The sequence below is a fragment of the Astatotilapia calliptera genome, chromosome 10, assembly GCF_964374335.1.
Source record: "Astatotilapia calliptera chromosome 10, fAstCal68.1, whole genome shotgun sequence".
Classification (NCBI taxonomy): Eukaryota; Metazoa; Chordata; class Actinopteri; order Cichliformes; family Cichlidae; genus Astatotilapia; species Astatotilapia calliptera.
This window is the reverse complement of record NC_137431.1, coordinates 5,495,027-5,516,628: the sequence shown is the minus strand read 5'-3', so window position 1 is coordinate 5,516,628 and position 21,602 is coordinate 5,495,027. Positions and strand designations below refer to the sequence as shown.

General features: G+C 40.7%; 1 protein-coding gene and 1 long non-coding RNA gene across 2 annotated transcripts in view; both read right to left on the bottom strand.

The window, feature by feature from the left end:
- opcml (opioid binding protein/cell adhesion molecule-like) overlaps positions 1-21,602 on the bottom strand; it is a 445,347-nt gene that overhangs the window by 295,270 nt on the left and 128,475 nt on the right. The gene's annotated exons all lie outside the window — the stretch shown is intronic.
- LOC145431525 (uncharacterized) lies at positions 946-1,767 on the bottom strand. The gene is made up of 2 exons (XR_013911862.1): positions 1,190-1,767; positions 946-1,109 (listed from the first exon to the last, which is right to left on the bottom strand). It is a non-coding gene; the product is annotated as an uncharacterized LOC145431525 (long non-coding RNA).

The window sequence follows — 21,602 nt, the reverse complement described above, 5'->3', positions numbered from 1 at the left end:
GTTAAGGACAAAAACCAGACAATGAACACAAATTTGAATTTACTATGAAAGCTAACAGCAAAGACAGAACCTGAAGAACAACATCCTCAAATTTTATTTAACCAAAAAACCAACAATGATTCAGTACTACAATGCCAACAAACACCATACAACAGATGCTCTGCACTGGTTATTTACAAAATAGTCAGATTAACAAAATGATCGGACCATGACTGGTTTTATATTCAAAAGCAAAAGAATGGCAGCAACCAGGCTATTGGCGCCATTTTTTGAGCTGTTGTAGCAGCTCTCTATGTTTGTCACATTTTTTTTTACTATTTTAGTGCTTCTTTTGTCATATTTTCTCGATAGTTTTAAAAAAAAAAAATCTTAATCTTTTGCTTTAATTGTCTGGATATTTTCACAATTATTTCTGATACTCACACAATGTCTGTGTAAGTATCTGAAATTTACTTTTGCATGGTTGTTAGTGTAGTGCAGCCACATTGTTATCAGGACCTGAATAAACTCAAACAACATAAGATCCATTATTTGTACTATTAAAAATTTACTTTTAAAAAAAGGCTTGATTTGATTTGAGGGACCAGACAAAGAGCGATTCACAAGAGCCTTATGAAGAAAACATCGAGGGAACAGTTTACCCTCCCCAGGCTTGGGGAGGGTGCCCGAGGGCAAGCGTCTGGTGGCCGGGCACAGCCTGAAAAGGGGACATGGGCCCATCCTCCCACGGGCAGCGCCATAGGGGTCGGTGCATTGTGTGCCGGGCGGCGGCCAGGAGCGGAGGCCCTGGTGGACTGATCCCCAGCTGCCAAGACTGGCAATCGGGACATGGAATGTGTCACCTCTCTGGTGGGGAAGGAGCCTGAGATAGTGCGTGACTGTCACGGGGCCAAGTGGCCTGTACTGAACAGGACTCAGGTGCAGAAACCCAGAGCAGAGACAGAAGATGATGTAACAATTTATTAGGCTTAAGTGCAAAAAAAGAAAACGTAGCAAAGACAAAAAAACAATAAGACGTGGAGTTTGACGAGGCGTGGCCTGGGGAACGTGGCTAGGGCGAGGGAATGAGGCCTGAGATGCAGAGTGGAGCTGAGCAGGGAACAGTCACACTGAAGAGAGAAGATAAAGGAGTTAGGGAGGTAGTGGAGGCAGCTCTGAAGTGGCCAGTTGTAAGAGTAGCAATTCTTACTTGCAGCAGGGGACATGGAGTGTTGAGAGGGGGGTGATGAGAATCCAGGGGAGGCTGAGTGGCGTGGAAAGGCTGACCTGAGATCCGGGGCTTCAGATGGAGTGTGATGGCAGGAGGGCAGGCAGGTGAGGCACAGAGAGATTTTCAAAATGATTGCTTGGTATCCTGAGTCCGGAGGTGGAGCGTGAGCCAAGGTGAATACAGCAACTGCAGCACAAGAGAGTCTTGTTAACAAGATGGATCACAGCAAGAACTTGAAGTATAAGGCCTGTTACCAATATGTGTTGATGACGAACTGGCAGTGAATGAACATCAACGTGTGGTTTAAATCCCTCTGGCTTGATTGCCTGCAATAGGCTCCAGGTGTGCAGGAGCTGGAGTTGGCCCTGCCCAGGGACGGATCCCAGGTCAGTTCAGGAGCCTTATGGAAATTCCAGCCACCCACCGCAGACCATGACAGTGACGTTGAGAGGTACCGGCTAGATATAGTCAGGCTCACCTCTCCGCATGGCTTGGGCTCTGGAACCAGTCTCCTGGAGAGGGGCTGGACTCTGTGTCCGTCTGGAGTTGTCCCTGGTGAGAGGGGTGGGTATTCTAATATCCCCTCGGCTTGCTGCCGGTACGTTGGGGTTTTTCCTGGTGGATGAGAGGGTTTGTTCCCTGCGCCTTAGGGTCGGGGAACGGGTCCTGACTGTCATCTGCGCTTATGCGCCAAGTGGCAGTTCAGAGTACCCAGCCTTCTTAGAGTCCCTGGGTGGGGTGCTGGAAGGTGCTCCACCTGGAGACTCTGTTGTCCTACTGGGAGACTTCAATGCTCACGTGGGTAACGACAGCGAGACCTGGAGGGGCGTGATTGGGAGGAACGGCCTCCCTGATCTGAACCCGAGCGGTGTTTTGTTATTGGACTTCTGTGCAAATCACAGTTTGGCCATAGCAAACACCTTGTTCGAACATAAGCGTGTCCATAAGTGCACGTGGCACCAGGACGCTCTATGCCGCAGGTCGATGATCGATTTTGTAATCGTATCACCAGACCGGCGACCATATGTTCTGGACACTTGGCAGGGGCGGATCTAGAGAAATTTTCTTAGGGTGGCATGAGGGTGGCAAAGAAATCAAATGGGGTGGCAAAATCAAAGCCTTTTTTTTTTCAAACACATATGCAGGTAATGATTCAAATGCAGTAAGTATACACATTTTTAATATAAATATAGTCTATAACTTAATTATTGTCTGTAGCCCACATAATTAAACACTTTAGTTACATAAAACATGTGATTTTTGATTTTATGTACTGTATAGCCTGTATAATAAATAAATATGTAGCCCAATAAGTATAAAATCCAGAATATTACACAACAACGGGCGGTTCATTTACAAACACAGGTCTAACTTAAGTTTCACACTGTTTTTTGTTAGAAAACAGTCACATTGTTACAGCTTAAATTACACAAAATGTCAGGAATCTGCACTGTCATGAACAAAAATTTAATCCTAATTTTTCATGATTTGTTGGATGAACCCAATGAGGTCTGAAATACAATCGGCCATTTTTGACTCCTTTTGAGTTTACGTTTGTATTTCACCCTCAGATTGTTTCATTTTATTTTTTTCCCCTTGCCTTGTTTGGTATCTTTTCAGCTCAACTGAATTTAGTTTGTTTTTTTCACTGACATACTGCATTAGTATTACTGATCTGAAACTTAAAATCCTAGTAGTATTTTTTACTGTAAAAAAAACCACAGACATGTTGAGTAAATTTTTATAACTTGAACTGCAAATATAAATTGTACATTTTGTAAACTACAACTATTTATCTAAAAATGCAGCCAATACACCTGCCGTTTTTTTCATTTTGTATAAGAATTTAAAAATATTACTAAAACTAAAATGAGAGAAAAATCAGGTGTCGCATTAACATGCCCCACAAATGATGTGTGCCAGTAAAAAAAAGCTTTTCCACCAAAAGACAGAGGAGAACAGCACAGGGATAAACCTGCAGGCCTGACAACAGGAGGTGTATCACTCCGCTGGTTTTATACTCAGTGTTGCAAATGTGCCTTAGTGACATTCATTAGTGCCCTCACTGACACACAAAACAAAACAACGACTACACCACACACTAAGTATACACTCCACACTAAACGTCACAAATCTCCCACATCTAAAAACTCTCTCTCTCTCTCTCTCTCTCTCTCTCACTCGCTCGCTCTGTCTTGCTGCCGTTACCGTCACTCCCAAAACTCTCCCCTCTTCCTAAACAACCAAATCCTACGTGTTGACATTTTTTTTTAATTGGTCGACATGGTACAGTTTTCCATCGATAGGAAAGCGGTGACTTTTTTTCTTTTACTGTTTTTGCGCTGTCCTTAGAAAACACTTAAAACACACACACACACACAAAACATGACGACAGTATTTAGAAAAAAGCGTGGCTTATATATATTATCATAACTCTGGATCTACTGGCCTGTAATTAAAATTTAAAAACTTTGAAGTCCGAACTTTCAGTGTGGGCTGAAATAGCGACTGAGCGTGGCTGCAGCTTGTTGCTATGTCAGCTTACATCAGTCATGTGATTTGGAGGTGCAGCGTGTCCGTGGACCACAGAGGGTTAATAACACTCACATTCCTTCCATTTCCAGAGTGTAACATCCAAAAACCTGTGTAAAATCTGAAATTCCCATGGTGTTGTTCAAAATGTGCTCTGGCACAATCATAAGCATCGCTTGCTACTGAAAACAAGAAAAAAGCTGGTCTGCGCCATGGGCTGAACCATTTGTTAATGGTGAGGGGTGAACACTATGCAATATTTTCAGTTTTAGCATTTATATTCACTGTTGACTGTAACTACGCTCAAAGTGTTAATGCCATCTTATTTTAATAAACAACACTGTCATATGGGCGACCGTGGCTCGGCTGCGAACCATGACTCAGGGGGTTGGGAAGCGCATCTGTAACCGGAAGGTCACTGGTTCGATCCCCGGGCTTTCTGTCCTGGTCATTGTGTCCTTGGGCAAGACACTTTACCCTATCGCCTACTGGTGTTGGCCAGAGGGGCCGATGGCGCGATATGGCAGCCTCGCCTCTGTCAGTCTGCCCCAGGGCAGCTGTGGCTACAACTGTAGGTTGCCTCCACCAGTGTGTGAGTGCGAGAGTGAATGAATAGTGGCATTGTAAAGCGCTTTGGGTACCTTGAAAAGCGCTTTACAATGGATATAAATCCAATCCATTATATGCAAAACTAGGGTGGCACTTGGGGTGGCAAGGGATCATTTTAGGGTGGCACTTGCCACCCCCTGCCACCCTTCTAGATCAGCCCCTGACACTTGGGTAAAGAGAGGGGCTGAGCTGTCAACTGATCACCACCTGGTGGTGAGTTGGATCAGGTGGCGGGGGAGGACGCTGGACAGACCCGGTGCACCTAAACACCTAGTGAGGGTGTGCTGGGAACATCTAGCAGAGGCCTCAGTCCGCGAGATCTTCAACGCACACCTCCGGCAGAGCTTCAACAGCATTCTGAGGGAGACTGGGGACATTGAGTCCGAATGGACCATGTTCAGCGTCTCCATTGCCGAAGCTGCTGCATTGAGCTGCGGCCGCAAGGTGGTTGGTACCTGCCGTGGTGGTAATCCCCGAACCAAATGGTGGACACCAGAGGTGAAGGAAGCCACCAGGCTGAAGGAGTCCTATCAGGCTTGGTTAGCCTGTGGGACTCCAGAGGCAGCCAACAGGTATCGACAGGCCAAGCGGAATGCGGCTTGGGCAGTGGCTGAAGCAAAAATTTGGGTGTGGGAGGAGTTCAGAGAAGCCATGGAAAAAGACTTTCGGACTGCCGCAAAGAGATTCTGGCAAACCGTCAGGCGTCTCAGGAGGGGAAAGCGGTGCTATACCTGCACTGTGTATAGTGCTGGCGGAGCGCTGCTGACTTCGACTGAGAAAATTGTCAGGCGGTGGAAGGAATACTTCGAGGACCCCCTTAATCCCACTGACACGTCATCCGAGGAGGAAGCAGAGTCTGGGGATGACCCGCCAGTTTCCGGGAGCGAGGTCACTGAGGCATTTAAACAACTCCTTGGTGGCAGAGCCCCTGGTGTCCGCCCCGAGTTCCTGAAGGCTCTGTCCTGGCTGATATGCCTCTACAATGTTGCGTGGAGGTCAGGGGCAGTACCCCTGGACTAGCAGACCGGGGTGGTGGTCCCCATCTTTAAGGGGGACCGGAGGGTGTGTTCCAACTACAGGGGGATCACACTCCAATTTCGAAAACACAACTTTCTTTTTTTAAAAGTTTTTTTTATAAAGCTCTGACTTGTATTATGAGTCTGTGGTCTGGGAGAGAGTCCTGTAACTCTCTGTCTCCAAAATACAGTATATAATGACCAATGCTGGGCAATTAATTATATAGTTACTTCTTCAAAAAAGTAAATCAGTTTGGCAAACAAAGTTTTTTGCAGCTATTTTTTTTTAATGCAGCCAAGGCATTTTTAAATAAACATTTCAAACTATTTACAGAACAATCAGCTGTTCTGCATCAAATCTGATGCCACACAAATTATTTGTGTCACTCCAAAAAATTATTTCTGTCCACTATGAGATAAAGGAGAACAACAACCTGATACCTGCAGGCCTGACAACAGGAGATGTATCACTCCTGTAACACCTGTAACAGTCGCCTAATTGTTCTGACACACACAACAAAACTATTGACTACACTACACACTAACGACACAAGATTTGCGCTTAACGTCGCAAATCTCTCACATCTCAAAGCACCGCCGTCACTCCTAAAACTTCCCCCGTTTCTTAACAACTAGATGCCACGTTGTCATATCATTTTTTGATTGGTCGACATGGTACTTTTTTGGACGAATAGGAAAGGGAGAGGGGGGTGGGGTTTATTTTTGCTCACAGCCTTTTTTCTTATAAAACGCAGATTTAACCATTTCTTCCCGCAGTAAATTTAAACAACGACAGTATTCAGGAAGAAAACCAAACATTGCATATTGTTTTTTATCATAACTCTGGTTTTACGTGGCCTATCAACACAATTTAAAAACTGGTATAAAGTCCCCAATTTTTCCGTCAATTGTTCCGTCTGTCCTGCTCACATCTCCAATGGTTGTACACGTTGTCATTAATGTGGTTTCACTCCACATCAGCCACGCCGGTTTGCCAGCTAAAACACCGGTGTCGACACATAAGGACGCTGTTATAGCCTGTCAACGACGTTGATTGGCTGCGTATATACGGATTATTGGGTGGACTATGGGATAAAGTGGCATCGTTCATATATGGAAGCAGCCAGTCACTTACTGACTAACACTGCAAAACAGAATTGTTTAACCCTTTACAGCCGATCGGAGCGGGCACGCTCTGTTTTGCGTAACTATTTTTAAATCCCGGTAGCACTGCAACCACGTTAGCTAGCGCAAAAATTTTTTTTGCATATGAAACCGGAGGAGTTGTACTTACATCTTATGCCATCAGCTTGTCCTAGGTCACGGTTTCCTTCCACATAAAGCTTTGCAAAAACTGCATAAAAAGCGCTTGCAGGAACAAAAACATAATATTCCAGAAACACGCTTTACCGATCCAATCAGCTGGTCATAACACTTCCTACGTTGGAATAGACGTCAGCGCGAACTTTTGCATTTCCGCCATTACCTGCCCGAAACCGAAAGTGACGTCATTTTCGCGGAAATGTAGTCTTTTTTACTATCAGGGCCTCAGGGCCTATAGTCGTCTTTTTAAAAGTTATCTTTGACTTTATGACTTTCTGTGTCGTTTCTGGGATGCTTAGGACTCATATTGCACTGCTGGAAATAGTTTATTTTGATGCATATGCTGCTTTTTTGCAAATTTGCAGTATAATATTTATTTTCGTTTTTCCTGCAGTGTATAAAAATTGGTGTATTTCAAAAATAAAACTATGAAGACACTCAAAATAAATTTCCTGTGGTGGGAAACTATTTTGTGCAACTTTTTTGTATTTACAGTTTTGAGGCATAAGCCTCTTAAATTTCTCTAACTACAAATATGTTAAAAAAGCAAAAACGATTTTCAATTTTTTTGTAGTTTATTGCACTTTTTTGCAATTTATGTAATTACTATGCACTTAATGAATACATATTATTAAAATCTGGGCTATAATGGTTGTATTGATGTATAGCAACTTGAAATGCTCCCAAAAATGGCTCCACAGTATGTAAAAATATGATATAAGCTCTGGCGGACTTGGTTCTATGGTAGGTCTTAAAGGGTTAAGTATTAATTTTAATTTCAATTCAGGTTAGATTTTTTTTGTGCGCAAGGCAGAATTTCTGTGTGCAGAGACTGTGCCCGCAGTGCGCAATTGCGCACGTGCGCAGCTTAGAGGGAACATTGGTCTGGCCCATTGCTACGGGCCATTCGATCCCTTTATAACCGTTGCAAGAGCTTGGTTCGCATTGCTGGTAATAAGTCGGACTCGTTCCCGGTGGGTGAATGGCTCCGCCAGGGCTGCCCTTTGTCACCGATTCTGTTCCTAATTTTTATGGACAGGATTTCTAGGCGCAGCCAAGTGGCGGAGGGCTTTCACTTCGGTGGCCTCAGAATCTTATCTCTGCTTTTCGTGGATGATGTGGTTCTGTTGGCTTCATCGAGTGAAGGCCTCCAGCTCGCACTGGAACGGTTCGCAGCCGAGTGTGAAGCAGTGGGAATGAGGATCAGCACCTCCAAATCTGAGGGCATGGTTCTCAGCCAGAAAAGGGTGGAGTGCTTGTTCGCGAGTGATGGGAGAAGGGAGCCGGAGATCGACAGATGGATTGGTGCTACGGCTGCAGTGATGCGGACGCTGCACCAGTCCGTCGTGGTGAAGAGGGACCTGAGTGTAAAAGCGAAGCTCTCAATTTACCGGTCGATCTACGTCCCTACCCTCACCTATGGCCACGAGCTGTGGGTAGTGACCGAAAGAACGAGATCGTGAATACAAGCGGCGGAAATGAGCTTCCTCCGAAGGGTGGTTGGCTTCTCCCTTATAGATAAGGTGAGAAGTTTGGCCATCCGGGAGGGGCTCAGAGTAGAGCCTCTGCTCCTCCACATCGAAAGGAGCCAGCTGAGGTGGTTCGGGCATCTGACAAAGATGCCTCCTGGGCACCTCCTGGGTGGCATGTACCACGGGGAGGAGGCCCCGGGGCAGACCCAGGACACGCTGGAGAGATTACATCTCTCGGCTGGCCTGGGTACACCTTGGTGTTCCCCCGGATAAGCTGGAGGAGGTGGCTGGGGAGAGGGAGGTCTGGGCATCTCTGCTTAGGCTGCTGCCCCCGCGACCCGGCCCGGGATAAAGCGGAAGAAGATGGATGGATGGATGAAAAGGTTTGATTTACACCCTCACATATCCACAATATGCCATACTTTTAAGTTCTTTTTGATCTGCACAACACGCAAGGGAATAGAGGGGAAAAGCCTACTTTAATTTAATGAAGTTTGATGTAAGTGCAATGATTTGTATCTTTTGTGTATATATATATATATATATATATATATATATATATATATATATATATATATATATATACACAACAGAAAAAGTTGTTTTGGCTTACATGTTTACATGCTTTGGAAAGTTTTCATTCCACTCTTAATAAGCAATTGATCATAAAAGTATATCTACAAGTTTTCCTTTTAGTTATAGATACACTGATTCATACCAACAGCACACATCGTGATTTTTACACAACCTTCTTTGGGACATAATAAAAGGTAAACACCTCTGACGTGAAATGAACCTGAGGTCTGAGTATAGGGTGCGGAATTACTAGCAGTAATGCAGTTGCTGTATAACCAATTCCTCCCTTGGCAAATGGACTGGAGCTCGCTCAGATAAGCAGCAGTCATTTGAAATCCCACTATCTACTGACAGTTTATAAGGCTCAGCGAAAATAGGGAGTGATGCTGCCTTTCTTAGTGAGGGCAGATTTTCTGCCTCTTATCAATGACTGGACAAATTGACAGGTTGCCCATGTAAAAAAGCTAGGGGTCAGAGTCAATCAAGCTCAGTCTTTTGCAACAGACCATTCAAGCATGTTGCCATTTGATTTAGCATACCTAGATAAACAGCCATTCCACTGCAGGAAGATGGGTTTAAGAATTTTAATCTTTCAAATCCTGAACATCATGTCTCTAAAGCTGAGCTCTTGTCTTGTTCGGTCTGGCATTTTCAACTAGCACTGTCCAGATAAATAAAGCTATGATAAAATAACTCTAAATTCACTGCATCACTACGCTTTCTAACTAGGGGCACACTTCTGGAAATAATATTAAAAATGGGGAAAAATGGCTATTATATGTTTTCATGTTCTTAAAATTGAAAATTTTACATTGTCAGATAAATAATAATAATAATAATGGATTGCATTTATATAGCCCTTTTCGAGAACCTCAAAGTGCTGTACAATTCCACTATTCATTCACTCTCACATTCACACACTGGTGGAGGCGACCTACAGTTGTAGCCACAGCTGCCCTGGGGCAGACTGACAGAAGCGAGGCTGCCATATCGCCCTACAATAATACAGAGAAACCCCAACAATCAGATGACCACTTTATGAGCAAGCGCTTTGGTGACACTGGGAAGGAAAAACTCCATTTTAACATGAAGAAACCTATGGCAGAACTAGGCAAAAGTAGAGTTAATTTTACTCTAAGTAGAGTCGCATTCTTTTAATGTAACTCTGAGGTGTAAAATGATAGTAGTTAAAACCGAGTGTTAAAAATGAGTGTTTCTATGTCAAATCTGGAGGTGTTACAATGGAAACATTAACTCTTGACCTCTTAAATCCAAACTCCTAGAGGGGCTATGACACCAATAGAGTAAATTCACAGACTCCGCCGCCAGCATCATAGGATCCAATCGAAGTCAAGTCAAGTCAAGTCAAGTCAAGTTTATTTATAAAGCACATTTAAAAACAACCAAGGCTGACCAAAGTGCTGTACTGAAGCTGAAGTGAAGCCGTTTCAGAACATTTTGCTCTACATATTTGAGTTGTTTGCCATGCTTGGTAAGTCATTTTTTCAAAGATTGTTTCAATTATTATTATGAGCTTTTACTTCTGTGGCTCTTTGGAGTTGAGACAAAGCTGTGTGAAAGGCATTAGCCATGTTGCTCGGTGATAGCATAATATTCTGTTCTAGCTAGCTGAAAGGTATTGTTTGCGGGCAAATACCACAGCCTTGAAAAAAAGCTTGCATGTGAATTTTCAGTCAAATTTTTGGTCAACTTAAATACACCTAAAGCAATGTCTAGAATGTGAAATGTTGGTATAATGGTGCTACTTGAAGCCTGAAAACGATCTCCCATAAAAAAAACTAGCAAACAGCAGTAACAGATGTCCTGACTGGGTTCTACGTTAGCATTTAGATCCCTCCAGAGTTTTGTGCACACAGTTTAGGTAAAAATAAAAAAGGCTGAGGTTTTAAATTTAGTTCAGTATTGTTGTCTATGTCCTTGTCTTTTAAGAAAATACTTTACACAAGTAATGGCTCAAAAAGGATTTTATTTTTTTTTACTATGCTGCAATTGATTACCGGATTATTTGTGCAATTAATTAGTGTCAACTAATTTTTAATAAATCTCGACACAGAATATGCTGTGAATATATGAAGGTGGAATATGGGGGACAGCAGAAGTGCGTTGAAGTTCCACAAAGTGATGAATGAAGGACATGCATATTGTATTGAAGAAATAAGTGATGAGAATGCTGTTATTTGCATGTACCAGCTCACCTATGCCAGACCTTTTGATAAACAAAATTCTATTGAAAGTGAGAACATGTACACTGTTACATCTTTCAGAAAATGTTTTGAAATTGTGGTGCACAGTTCAGAATAAATGTTTTTCAAAAACCATTGCATCTTTTTAATAAATGTTTATTTCCAAAGGAAATTCTAGAAGTAAAATTTCCACTTTTTAGAATTAATTAGAAGATAACGCTTATGTAGTTAAACTAAAATACTCTTTGAGAATTAATATATAAACTCTTAACACCTAATTAGCATTAGTAAGTGTTAAATTATCCTTTGGATGCCGCATTTGTAGACCGATTACGTTACAGCCAGGCGATGAAGGCTGTCCCAATTCTAAGGTTGCTCCAAACGCAGCAGACAAATGCGTCCTTCATTTCCCCGAATTTGAAGGATGGGTTGGGTGTATCATTTGTGGCTCAACCTATCCCCGAATTCATAGCATGCCCCAGCCAATTCCAGTTTCCAACAATGGCGGCAGCTATTTAGTTTTAATATTACTCTTATTGTGCTTTCTGGGTCACAAAATAAACTTTTAAGATATTTTCAGGCGAGAATGTAGCTGTGTAAACTAGGGCTGCACGATTTTGCATAAAATGAGAATCACAATTTTTTTGCTTAGAATTGAGATCACGATTCTCTCACGATTTTCTTTTCCAGTATAAATATTTATTGCACTTATTAACTGCACATCAACTTCGTAACAGTTGAGACTGAACATAAAAACAATAAATAAACATAAAAACAACAAATGTCTCACATTTTGTCGTTGCCGCAAAATGTTGTACTGCTTGAAATTCCGTCTCCACCGTTGCTCGACACTGCGTGTATTGAGTAGGTAGTGCAACAATAGAAAAATAGTTGCGGTACGGCACTGATTTAGATCATTTTCCTAAATCATAGGAAATGATCTAAATGATTTAGATCATTTTCCTAAATCCCTCGTTTTGCACAGTGTACAGTGGGAGCCATATCTTTGGTCAGGTGATAAGTAATAGCGTCCGTAATTTCTTGTGCCTGTGGGAGTTCGACGGGTATAGGGAAGCGCTGTATAAGGTTCCCGTTATTGATGTTTGGGTGGTTGACCGGGACGGATTTTCTCCAGTCACTTTCTCGTCATCCCTGACGTGCACTCCGTTGTTTTTTCCCTGCTAATTTTTGCAGCCAGCTTCTGTATCACGTGGTATAAGGCTCCGCCCTTGTCATTTGTTGAGCAGGAAGAGTGAGCACTTGTTTTCATGCAGATTACTTCCCGGATCAAAATGCGGTACAATCGTCGTCTTTTTTAAAAAAAAATTTATCGTTGTCATTTGGAAATGAGATCGCACATAAGTATGAATTGAGATCGCGATTTTCTAACGATTAATCGTGCAGCCCTAGTGTAAACTTCAAATATCTGCTCGGTTTATCAAGACATCACATATTTGCAAAAGTGCTTTGACTTTTCGTGAGATGTAATGACTTCATGAACTTCTTCACAAATAAATTTTTTTATAATTAGAGAAAGAATTTCCAGTAATCATCTCACAGATGTAATATTATCTACAGCTACTTTTAGTAGTATTGATATTCATTAGACTATTTTTCTCCAATTGATCTTTCTGAGTTAACTTCAATAATTACTTCCTTCAAACCATCAACATGTCTTTTAGACCCCATTCCTACAAAATTGCTCAAAGAAGTCCTGCCATTAATTAATGCTTCAGTCTTAAATATGATCAACCTATCTCTAATAATCGGCTGTGCTACATGCCTTCAAGCTGGCAGTAGTTAAACCTTTACATAAAAAACCATCTCTAGACCCAGCAGTCTTAGCTAATTATAGGCCAATCTCCAACCTTCCTTTCATATCAGAAATCCTTGATAGAGTAGTTGTCAAACAGCTAACAGATCACCTGCAGAAGAACGGCTTATTTGGAGAGTTTCAGTCAGGTTTCAGAGCTCATCACAGCACAGAAACAGCTTTAGTGAAGGTTACAAATTATCTTCTTATGGCCTCTGACAGTGGACTCATCTCTGTGCTTGTCCTGCTAGACCTTAGTGCAGCATTTGATACTGTTGACCATAATATCCTATTAGAGCGATTAGAACATGCTGTAGGTATTACAGGTACTGTACTGCAGTGGTTTGTATCATATCTATCTAATAGACTACAATTTGTGCATGTAAATGGAGAGTCCTCTTCACACACTAAGGTTAATTATGGAGTTCCACAGGGTTCAGTGCTAGGACCAATTCTTTTTACATTATACATGCTTAGCTTAGGCAGCATCATTAGAAGACATAGCATAAATTTTCACTGCTATGCAGATGACACCCAACTCTATCTGTCCATGAAGCCAGATAACACAGATAACACACACTATTTAGTTAAAGTGCAGGAATGTCTTAAAGACATAAAGACATGGATGGCTGCTAACTTTCTGCTTCTTAATTCAGATAAAACAGAGGTTATTGTACTCAGCCCTGAAAAGCTTAGAAATATGGTATCTAACCAGATTCTCACTCTGGATGGCATTACCTTGGCCTCCAGTAGCTCTGTGAGGAACCTTGGAGTCATTTTTGACCAGGGTATGTCCTTCAACGCACATATTAAACAAATATGTAAGACTGCTTTCTTCCATTTGCGCAACATCTCTAAAATTAGAAATATCCTGTCTTAGAGTGATGCTGAAAAACTAGTTCACACATTTATTACTTCCAGGCTGGACTACTGTAATTCATTATTATCAGGATATCCTAAAAACTCCCTGGAAAGCCTTCAGTTAATCCAAAATGCTGCAGCAAGAGTACTGACAGGGACTCGAAAGAGAGAGCATATTTCTCCTGTTTTGGCTTCCCTTCATTGGCTTCCTGTTAAATCCAGAATTGAATTCAAAATCCTGCTCCTCACATACAAGGTCTTAAATAATCAGGCCCCATCTTATCTTAATGACCTTGTAGTACCATATCACCCTATTAGAGCACTTCGCTCTCGCTCTGCAGGCTTAGTTGTTGTTCCTTGTGCATTTAAAAGTAGAATGGGAGGGAGAGCCTTCAGTTTTCAGGCCCCTCTTCTGTGGAACCAGCTTCCAGTTTGGATTTGGGAGACAGACGCTATCTCTACTTTCAAGATTAGGCTTAAAATTTTCCTTTTTGTTAAAGCATATAACTAGGGCTGGACCAGGTGACAATGAATCCTCCCTTAGTTATGCTGCAATAGACGTAGGCTGCCGGGGATTCCCATGATGCATTGAGTCTTTCCTTTCCAGTCACCTTTCTCACTCACTATGTGTTAATAGACCTCTCTGCATTGAATCATATCTGTTACTAATCTCTGTCTCTCTTCCACAACATGTCTTTATCCTGTTTTCCTTCTCACCCCAACCAGTTGCAGCAGATGGCCCCGCCCCTCCCTGAGCCTGATTCTGCCGGAGGTTTCTTCCTGTTAAAAGGGAGTTTTTCCTTCCCACTGTCGCCAAAGTGCTTGCTCATAGGGGGTCATATGATTGTTGGGTTTTTCTCTGTAGCTATTATTGTACGATCTACTGTACAATATAAAGCGCCTTGAGGCGACTGTTGTTGTGATTTGGCACTATATAAATGATATTGAATTGAATTAATTTGAATTGAATTGATGTCTGTTACTCAACAGATTGATAGCTAGCTGGGGGTTCAAGAGTCACTAGAGCCGGCGAGAACAGTGGATTCCCGGCACATCGTTTTCAGACCTCTCGTGGGCTTTTGCTACTCAGGTTAAACATGATATATAACTCACTTAGATAACTTAAAAATGTTATTGTTTGGCTTTCTCCAGTGTTTTATTTGTTCTTGAGTTAATCTGTTTGTCTAAGTTTAAAGTTATTAGATTAAATTAGATTAGATTTAATCCCTCAGGTGGGTTCTTCCGCGGTATTCACACAGTAGCATTTTGGATCAACTAAAGGCTTTTTGGGGAGTTTTAGGACATCCTGATAATAATGAAATACACTAGTCCAGTCTAGAAGTAATAAGTGAACAAAGTAGTTGTTAATGTCACTCTGAGAAAGAATGCTTTAAATTTTGGAGATTTTGTGCAAAGGGAAGAAAGCAGTCCTACATATGTGTTTAATATGCACATTGAAGGACATATCCTCATTAAAAATGACTCCAAGATTTCTCAAAGTGTTACTGGAGTCCAAGATAATCGCTCCCAACATCTTGAGTTGAGAGCAAAAGCTCTGTCTCATTCATTGCATAACCCAGTGTGTCATGCACCTCCACCAAAGTACAAAGTACACCTGAGGCATGGCCTGAAATCCTTATTTAAAATCACTGTGTAATTGAGCAAATGAGTAGTTATACCCATGCACCTTTACACATGTCCAGAAATATAACTTTAAGGATCGTTTTCCTCTTACCACTTCCTCTTTACCACTAAAATGAATCATAATGAACACTGGAGTTAAGCAGATAAATAGAAAAATATGATCACATTCATCATACTCACATTAGTCAGACTGCATTTCACTGAAGAAGGAAATTAAACCCTACACCTACTTCTCTGCCCCATTTGTCAGAAGAGTTGCACTAAGTTTAGCCAATGCTGGTGAACTGAAGCTCTTAAAATGTAGGAATGAAATGCTCTATAATTTCAATGAAGTCTCAGGTCTAATAGACTGTAGATTATATACAAGAAACATGGCATTGGCCTGTAAATGGCCTGTATTTGTAGAGTGCTTTACTTAGTCCCTAAGGACCCCAAAGCGCTTTACATATCCAGTCTCCCACCCATTCACACACTGGTGATGGAAAGCTAGTAGCCACAGCCACCCTGGGGTGCACTAACAGAGGCGAGGCTGCTGGACACTGGCGCCACCGGGCCCTCTGACCACCACCAGTAGGCAACGGGTGAAGTGTCTTGCCCAAGGACACAACGACCAAGACTGTCCAAGCCGGGGCTCGAACCGGCAACCTTCCGATTACAAGGCGAACTCCCAACTCTTGAGCCACGATCACCCCATGGCATTTGTAGAAATAAACAACCAAACAAATAAATAAATAAAATCATTCAAGGATGTCTGTAGTGGAATGACCTTGGCTAATACAGCCAAGGCTAAACTGGTTGCCAAAGACTCTGTCTTATCCAATCAGTATTTTTGTTCATATTCAAGAACTTACTTTTTTCCTGTTGTCCCTTGTGCAGGATATTATCATTACTTTTGCGTGCTGTAGTATATTGTAAGACAATTTATAGTCACCTGGGGTGAATGCTTCATGAAAGCCATATTTACAGAAATGAAAATATTAAATACAGATTGCGTTGTTCCTAGCAATGAATATAGCAGCTTGTTTGATCTTCCATATATACACATTCATTGAAATGCAAGAAAACCCAGACTGGCACATAATTTTGGTGGCTCTTCATAAAACATAACAATATGTTACATAACAACACTAGAACATTTCCTGATGCATGTCATTGATTTTAATGATCTAAATTAAAAAACTTAGAAGGTAATCCCTCTTTAGAGTTGCAATTTTATTACTGAAATGTTTTCTCAGGCTACAGAGAGGTACATTTATGTATAAAATAACACCTATAGTCTTATTTAGTTAATAGCCTAGATAATACTATGTCCCAGGGACCCACATTAGTCGTGCCAGTTCTTCAATGTCATTTGCTGCAGACCAAATCAAATCAAATCAAATCACTTTTATTGTCACATCACATGTGCAGGTACATTGGTACAGCACATGTGAGTGAAATTCTTGTGTGCGAGCTTCACAAGCAACAGAGTTGTGAGTTGTGCAGACCTGCATAAAAGAAAAATCAGTGGATTATGCAACCTGGCATAGTCCATGTTGATTTGTACAGGGTGTTATAACAGGGGTTATTTTCCAAAAGAAATTGTCATTGTCAGTTAATAGTAAATATTTTTGGGTTATATAGTAGACAGTGATTTAAGACAAAAAAAAAATTAAATGAATGAGAGGTAAAACTTGAGGGGGTAGGGACAAATAAGTAAATACTTCAGCCTACTCCTTTTCAAACAAATCATGGAATGATATTTTGTAATGATTGTGAAGGCACATGTTTGAAATGTTTGAAATAAAAATGAACTGAACTGAACTGAACTGAACTATAGTAGAGGACCAGAGCTAAAGCTGTATTAACTAGTCAATATGGGGAAATTGGACAACCACAGAGACAGGACAGGGAGAAACCAGTAAAGACCTGCTGTACAAGAGGGACACAAAGCACTGCGGTTTGCGTATTGACTAGTTAATACAAATGTTTACCAGCCAGAGGTGGAGGAGGCCCAGTACCCTAACAAACGACTCACAGACCGGTACCTGCCCGTGGCCTGGGGGTTGGGGACCGCTGGTGTAGGTTCCTGTCATGGTGTTGTTGTCAGTGTGTGTAGCTGGCAGCGAGAGAGAGCTGCAGCCAACTGTGTGTATACAGCAACCAACAAATAAACAATGCTGCAAAGCATGAAGGTGCACCCGGGTCTGTCATGGTAATTTACATTTGCCATCAAGTATCGACCAAGGATCCACCATGGTAATGTCAAGGTGACCATTTTAGTTTGATCTTTACACTGTAAAGATTTAGGAGATTGTGGGGGTGGATATAGGACTGTACTCAATTTTGTTTAAATTAAAACAGATAAATACAATACATTAAGCTAGAAGGCAAACTGCTTGTGATTATAGTAGAAAACAACATTTCAGTTCAGTTTTATTTATATAGGTAAAAATCACAACAGTTCCCCTAAGGGGCTTTGCACTGGAAGGTAAATTTAGGCAAAATGTAAGAGTCCTTTGCACAGGTCTTGATTTCAGACAAATTGAGCAAGTGACATGATTTCAAACAACACTTTTACATTTCAACAAACTTTTGTGTGAGTTTTCAGTTTAACTTGTACAAATACATGTACAAATACAGTTTCCTAAACAAAGGCCCAGCAGGAAGTCCATGAATATTTGTCTACAGGCATACAATCACAAAGGAGCAATCAAGCAGCCTTGAAGGAAAAGGAACAGGCAAACAGCTTGGCAAAACTTTCTAGGGTCTTTTCTTTTCATCCTAATTAGGTTATTGATTTGCACTTCAACTGTAATCATCATTTTAGGTGGTATAATACTAATGTTTAGGAGAAAGGTGAACTTATTTCTTTTAGGGGAAAAGTGTTCTATTTTTCAAATATTAGCTTCAGAAAAGTAAAGAGATACATTACGTTCAATACACGCAAATATATATGCAATCTATGCAAATCAAACCATACTGTTCAGATGTTATGTGTAATAATTAGAAGTTTGAACATGCTTGTTACACTTTATTTCATACTTGCACAAAAACCTTTGTTGGTGATGACAGCTTCAAGACACAACCTGTATGGAGAAACTAGTACCATGCATTGCTCAGGTGTGATTTTGGCCTACTCTTCTTGAAATGCTGAAGGTTCTCTGGGCCCCTTCTGTTAACTCTGAGCTTTAGTTTTTTCCATAGATTTTCAAATCAGGTCATGTGATTGGCTGGGCCATTCTGACGGGGAGGTTTTTTCTGAAACCAATTGGGAGTTTCCTTGACTGTTTGTTTGGGATCGTTGTTTTGCTGAAACATCCACCCTCATTTCATCTTCATCATCCTGGTAGATGGCAGCAGATTTTTATTAAAAATGCCTTGGAACATTTTTCAATTTGTCCTTCCTTCACTTATATAATAAGTGAAGGAAGTGTAACAGGGCTGCATGCTGGAAAAATAGCCCTACACTATGATGTTCCCACCTCCAGCTTTTTTATAGGCTACCATTTGGGACTGAGCCAGCTGATATTACTTTGCAGTAATTGGTAGGATTGCTTTCTAATTACTGATTGATTTTAGTTAGTGCCCTGACTTTCCTGCATTTTTGGACTTCTCTTTCTTCATTTGTTCAATACCTTTTCCCTGTGTCATTTCTTATTATTACTGATAACTTCTAATTCTAGTTTCTGGACATCTATGGTTTTATTTCTTTTGCATGTGTGGATTGCATGGGTTGTTATAGACATCTGATGAGAATTTCAAGTCAATGGTACTTTTAGAAATATTTGAATTTAGAAAATTGATGATGTGTTCAATACTTATGTTATAATACTTATGTTATTATTAAAGGAAATTATGTGATCCCTGCTGCATTCGTAAATTTGATCAACAACACATGGACAGTCTTGATAATATATTTTTAATGGCAGTTTCATTTTAATGAAGAGTCAGAATTTCAACCAAAATCAAGAAAAAGCATGTTATATGAAAGTTATAAATTGATTTTCATGCAATTCAGTGAAATAAGCATTTGATCCCCAACAAGAAAGCAAGTCAGTACTTGGTGTATAAACCCTTGTTGGCAAACACAGTGGTGAGACATTTCTGTAGCACTGTCCATTACAGCTCAGTAATAAAGCGGCAATATCAGGTTAACAAGGGGGGAAACAAGAGTGTAAAAATGTTGTAATTTTTAAGTTATATCATGGTAGCACCAGAGGTTACAGTCGGGTAATATTACACTGAAATTTGTATAACTGGATAATAAGGGCACCAAAAACAGAGGTAATAATGTGGAAATACAGCTTGGTAATAATAATGGTCTAATTAGAAATTATTACGTTATTACTGTGTGCTCGGTGTAATTTTGCCAGAGTTTCCAACACTGACAAGTCTAAACTTACAGACTTTTTTGCTTAAAGTCAGATGTTTCAGCCAAGCTATATTCATGACTGCAAGACTGCATATGTCATTGTGGTCGTAAACAAAGTATAAAATCTTCACCATTCTCTGTCTTCTACCTCTTCCAACCAGCATTCCAGATTGTTTCAAAATATACACAGTAACTGTGGGCCTTCAAACCCATTTGAATCACAGTTTGTGGGTTGAACCAAAGTTAAACAGAGGTTTGACACACTGGCTGATTGGGAAAACCAATAAGACCTTTTACACTACACCTACGTAGTCTGATAATTCTTTCTGCAACAGATTTGACTCATCAGTGCAGTAAGGTAAAGCTCAAAGAACATGCAAACATTGTTGATTTCAAGCCACAATGTTGTAGAACACACACCAGACTCAGAGTGATCAGTTTTACTGAAAGATCTTCAATAATAGTCAAAGGCAGATGTTAATGCCAGTTTTAAAACTGTTTGCTCTTGATACTCCATAGTTATTATATTCTCAGTTTGTTATATTCTATTTTGTGCTTTTTGCCTCTCATCCATGGTTCTTTTTTGTCTAGCCTGCAGCTGTATTAAAACATCCTAAGGCTAGGGTGATATGAGAAATCGACCTTTCTCTTCCTCTCATGCTTTCATTTGCACAGCATTAGCTTCAAGTGCAAGACTCTCAAGTGCAGATTTTCGCATTTCAGTGCAGTCGATCATGTGCCTTCTTGCATCACTATTTTGATTTTAAAAAATTATAAATAAACAAAAAATCATCAACCCTAAATGATGGCCAGCAAGCTACAATTCACAGGAACCATCCACAACCCAAATCTATGTATATTTATCAGTCACTAGGTAAAGCGTAAAGGGTTGGCCTTTTTTGCATTCCAAAAAATTTTAATTTTAGTATTTAAGTAATTACATTAATTTAAATTAATTAGCAGGCAGCACGGTGGCACGGTGGTTAGCACTGCTGCCGCACAGCAATGACGGTCCTGAGTTCAATTCCACCATCAGGCCGGGGTCTTTCTGTGTGGAGTTTGCATGTTCTCCCCGTGTTCGCGTGGGTTCTCTCCGGGTACTCCGGCTTCCTCCCACCGTCCGAAGACATGCAGCTTGTGGGGATAGGTTAATTGGATAATCCAAATTGCCACTAGGTGTGAACGTGTGAGTGAGTGTGAATGGTTGTCTGTCCCTGTGTGTTGGCCCTGCGACAGACTGGCAACCTGTCCAGGGTGTACCCTGCCTCTCGCCCTATGACAGCTGGGATAGGCTCCCGCGCCCCTGAAAAGGAGAAGCGGAAGCGAATGGATGGATGATTTAATTAGCATCAATTTGAATACATCTTTTAAATTGATATATTTCACATATATTTCACAAATTATGGTTATGAAGACTATACTATTATAATTCATTATTCATTATAATAGTAAATTATATTTATAGATAATTAGATTAGTTATTCTATTTTGTCATAATCAATAAAAATCTTAATTTATGCATTTCATTTGTTTGTGAATTTTGTATAACAGTTTATATCAAATTACATTCATGCAAGAAAGGAAGGAAGGAAGGAAAATAGCAGATCACCACCAAATGTGTATTCTGCCAACATTAGTCTTCTGCTAAAACCAGGAAAAGACCCTGTATTTCCCACGAGCTATCGTCCAATATCCCTCATTATTTTGACCTTAAAATAATCTGCAAAGCTCTCTCAAAGAGATTAGAGAAGATAACCGCCCTCTTAATACATCCTGACCAAACTGGTTTCATAAAAGCCAGGGACTCATCAACAAATACATATAGATTACGTAATTTAATAGACTATTATGTAGTAAATAAACTGAAGCCACAATATTGTCTCTACATGTAGAAAAAGCATTTGACAGTTAACTGGAATTTTTTATTTGCAACTTTACACAAATTTGGTTCTGGAAACGCCTTCATAAACAGGTTAAAATATTATTAA